Source organism: Ruditapes philippinarum, unplaced genomic scaffold (assembly GCF_026571515.1).
Source record: "Ruditapes philippinarum isolate M1 unplaced genomic scaffold, ASM2657151v2 ctg4780_1_1_1_1, whole genome shotgun sequence".
Lineage (NCBI taxonomy): Eukaryota > Metazoa > Mollusca > Bivalvia > Venerida > Veneridae > Ruditapes > Ruditapes philippinarum.
In genome coordinates, this window is record NW_026857805.1 from 30,683 (window position 1) to 35,662 (window position 4,980).

Here is a 4,980-nt window from a genome sequence, read left to right on the forward strand (position 1 = left end):
CTCCTGAATTATTTATTATAAGACCATACCCCCAGCAGAGCTATTCAAAAAGTGTCTTCTTACGTCTGTAAGATATGGTGGCTGATTTGGTACATTGCGCGTTGCGTTGTCGGTATCGTTATCGCCTTTTCGTCTTGTCGCTAACGACAACACTACATAGCGCCAAACAGCGCATTGTCGCGCTCTCGTCTTGTCGTCCTGTCTCTAGTGAAGCACGCCAAACGGCGCGTGGACATGTGGCGTGATGTCGCCCTGTCGCTTGGCTTATAAGCAAATCCTTCGATTTGAACCGAGCGACAATGTGACATTGCGACAACACGCCGCACGACAACGCACCGTTTGGCGTACATCGTTAGCGACATGACGACAAGACGAAAGCCCGACAATGCGCCGTTTGGCGCTTTGTCGTGTTAGCGCTAGGGTGTTAACGCACAAAAGAATTCCAAATCAGCCATTATAGTAAGAAGACACTTTTAAATAACCGTTACTTAAATCCTCTTGCGAATCGAAATATAAAAATCTTCGCGATTAAACTTAATTTTCGCATGTTTTATTCGAGAACTGTAACTTATTTACAGTACCAGTGACTGTAGAGAAAGTCCACGAAAGAGAATGTTAAATCTCGCTTCTTATCTATTAAGAAGACCCAGTGCGCTGCTTGATAGTAAAACAAAAGCCTTAAGATTTTTCAATAAGGGCGATAGTTCTGTCAAAATTCACAATTACAATAGCTCTCCCTATTTTTTCGAATAGTTGAGCTAAATCAAGAGATTAAGTCAATCTTAACAGGCGATATTTTAACTGTCTCAAACAGGACACTATAGAAACCGATGGAAAGTAGTGCGCATCTCATGAGAAAGTCCAGTTTATCGTGAAATTGGATGGCCATTTCCAGGAACAAAGTAACTGTTGATTTTAGCATTGACGAAACTAACAGTTGTTCGTTGGAAGATGGTACACCACTTAGTTGGTTTTTTTTATATCGTCTGACATTCTATAAAAAAAAACATTAAAAGGACTCCACTGAGGTTTAAAAGCCTAAAATCATAACATTTGAATTTCTTACATAAATGAGCTGGGGCACTTTAGACAGAAATATATGCAAATATAGTTAAGAAATATAGTTAAGAAATATACTTTGAAATAATTGAAAATTGTATTAAATTGCTTTTCTTAGTCCGATTTGAGTGAAAAGCGTTTAAACGCTTTTCATTTTTTGTCATTTATTTACAATGTGAATAATTATTCTGGAAAAACGAAGTGCGCGAATGATCTGAAATTTTGCACAAAGATTAGAGGTCTAAACCTACACCAAATGGTACATTTACATGGAAAAAAAATTCAGTCAAACCTCAGTGGAGTCCCTTTAAAGTGACATTTACAATGTACTGTACCCACCGCCCCACACACATAAAAAACAACTGCCATAAACGGCGAGCATTGCGTTAGCGTTAAGGTAATCATGTGAATAAGAAAACTTACTAAATTTAGGGTCCAAAACGTAATCCATATAACATTGACGCAAAACAAGTTAGAGACGATTACATACTAGTAATCGATTTTAGTAAATTTGACATTCTGTTAATTGATGGCAGCCATTTTAACATTGTTTAACATGAATGAAAGTGAATTATGTCCGATTTACTAAGTGCACGAAAGTTCCGTGCGAATACAATTTACCTACACCTTTCACTGCCCAAAGCTTAAAGGCCATGCAAATAGTTTCTATAGCTTTATATTTTTAACGTGAACATACATAGATCTATTTGTAATCAAATGTATTTTCTATCTATAATTAAATGTGTTATTAATTTATCGGTTCTTTACAATTTAATGTCGTATAATTCAGATACAGTTACTCGTATTTTCTTCAAATTGTCTTCTTATGTCTGTAAGAAGACACTTTTGAAGGAAAACTCGTACTGTATCCATTACACATCTTTGTCGGCATGCTTGAGGGTTCGAGCTCACGCCTTGACAAGCGATGCCAGAATTCCAAGTCCGACGTTTCAGTCTAAAAGTCACGGGTTCGATTCCTTACTCTTCCAATGTATTTACTAAAATTCTTTTATTTAAACAATATTTTATTTACGAACATTTCATTTACATGATAACTGACAAATATTAAATTGCACGGATTGAGTAGAAAGCTTGAAAATCTTGTTTTTTAGAAACTCTCACCGTAAGCACTATCTCAAAGAGTATGTATGAAATGGTGACAATTAAATATCTATATTTGTGGTAAATATACATAACATTTTCACTAAAAACTTGCTTCTTTACATGTACAAAAATGTTAGCAATTTGCACTCTGGTTGTGTTAATCGAACCGATCTTAATAATAAAGTATCGACTCAAATTCTTTCGAATATGACCGTGGTCCCACGTGTTTTAGTTTTATAATATTTTATTGCATATTTTGTACATGATTAATTTACACAATCTAACATCATTATCTTAAGCATATTAAAATATAATGTACATACAAAAGGGTTGGACCAAAAGTTATACCAACATTATCTAGGGTCCTCCCCTGAAGGTCTATCTTGTTGGCTTAATGGTAACATAGTAAGTAAATGTGGTTTTTAGAAATTCTGAGATATTTATTTATATGATAAGCGATATTAATTTCATGTATTTTAACTTGGTAAAAAAGAATCGCTTAACCTAAAAAAAAAAACAAACAAAGAAAATTACAAAATGACTTTAAAAAAATATATGCCATTAACAATTTGCCACTATAATAAACGCACGTGTTTACGCCGGGCACACAAAAGAACCAGGTTTGCTTTTACTGGTTCAAAAATAATAAATATACATCTACAGGCCTCGCCCAGATGGGCAACAATAAATAAATACAAATAAGATTTTTCACCATAAGGTTAATCATCATGATGCGGTGCAAGTCTAGCGCTAATGTATACGGTGCCACAATTTTCGGTGCGGACCCATGATACGGTACCAAGAACTCGGTCAGTTGTCACACTTTTATGACTTTTTTAAGAAATTAAACAGCTTAAATTTGTGTGCAAGAGTCTGTGTATATATATCTTTGACGCTATCAGTTATATTAAATAAATACTTTGAGTGACAAAATAATTATCTCTTTTAGAAGTTTTCCAAATGCTCATTTTCCCCAAGCCAGCTCTAGTTGTTTTCATTAAAACAAAGAAATCGTAAAAGTCTTTGATAAAAACTAGCTAAAGACATAAGCTTCAATAATCATAATATTCCGTAGACACACTTTTATGAATACACTTACTTCAAAAATGTGACTTTCAGGCCGTTTTCCATCATGCATGTTATGTTTACGTGTTTGTTTTGTCTAAAATGATACGGTGCTGCGCGCAGGATGATAAATTTTCGACGGTACGCGGAAAAATGATGCGTATACCCTTGACACCGTGTTACTGTGTCATAAGACACACAAGAAGGCCCATTAGCAGTAGAGAGTTCAGTCATAAACTGATTAAAAGAGCAATCCAGTTTTGAGCGAGCTTTGATGTTAGCCCGTATTTCATTTTTTTGTCGACCCTTCTAGCAACCATTTTTACTACAGTGGTGAATGACAGCGTGTATTTAAATGGCAAATTGTATGTCTTAAACTAAGGTTTAACATGTACATTTAGAAACTGTTCTGTAGGTATCGAATTACCCTATACAGATATGTTTTGGTTTTTATCATGTCCCACGTGGATCACGAGAAAGCGGACAATAAGTAATTCCTTTCGAACCGCCCTTGTTTATCAGACTACAGAACAAAAATTATTACACACATCATGAATATTATTAACAGCTACATTGTTTAGTTTCGGTGAGTTAACCATACTCGTGGTCGAGTGATGTGCCGTTATGCTAAATTATTTGGTAGTAGACAATTTCTAAATTTGTAAAAAAGGTAAATGAAAAGAAGACAAAAATGTGGAGATATTTGTAATCAGTAGACAGTAGTTAATTAGGTACGAGTAGGATCAACATATTACGAGAAGTATCAACTAATGACAAATAAACCGTAATTCATATATTTCCCTTATGTGTGCCTCAACAGGAGGTAAGGGAGTGCTATCGAAAAGTTGCAGTTATCAACATAGCAAATAAAAAATGTATAGGTACCGTCTTAAAACACTCTGATATTAGATTTTTTTACAAAATAAATCAGAGTGTGTTCAGAAAGGTTGATAAAACTACTAAAGCAAAAAATCTCATTTTAGCTATTTGTAGTGATAATTGACTACGTTTTCACCTTAAGTTGTCTTATTGTTTGTTATTTATGAACTGATATGATTTATTCTTGTGCTACCAGGCAGACATATTAAATAACTTAGATGTGAAATTGACCCTTAATTGACATTGACCCTCAAAGGCAAATTAGTGAAATTCTGTTGTTTTCATGTAACTAGCTAGAACTTGGCTTTTTACATAGATTAATTTACTTAGACACACCATTTTTTAGATCAGGACCTTATGTATATCAAACTGAAATTGGTTTTGACTCATGTATGATCTTGACCTTAGAGGTCAAATTTTCACTGATTTCTGCTATTTTTGGTAATAAATTGCTAATCAATCAATGAGATATCTTCATTATTGGATAAAACTACCCCCTTCGCAAGACCTTAAAAAGGATTGATCTGACCTTGACCTAACAATGCTCTTGACCGTCAACTATTGAACTTTTTGTTAAGTCTCATATCTATATTATTTATTTAGGGAAATGATTTGTACGTTGACATAGCAACATTTGTGTCCAGACAGACTTGGGGAATAATTAAGATATGACATTTACAAGACCTTGACCCCCTTGGTCAGATAAATGAATTCTGCTAATATTTTTTTAACTTTGTTATTCATTTTGTACTTTGGCAAACAACAAGTGTGACTAAACAGACCTATCAAAATTGCTTAAACAAAGGAAACACTTTTTCTAAAAAACAATATTTTTTTTTATTTATTTCCATTTCTTTTAATAAAACGGGTCGT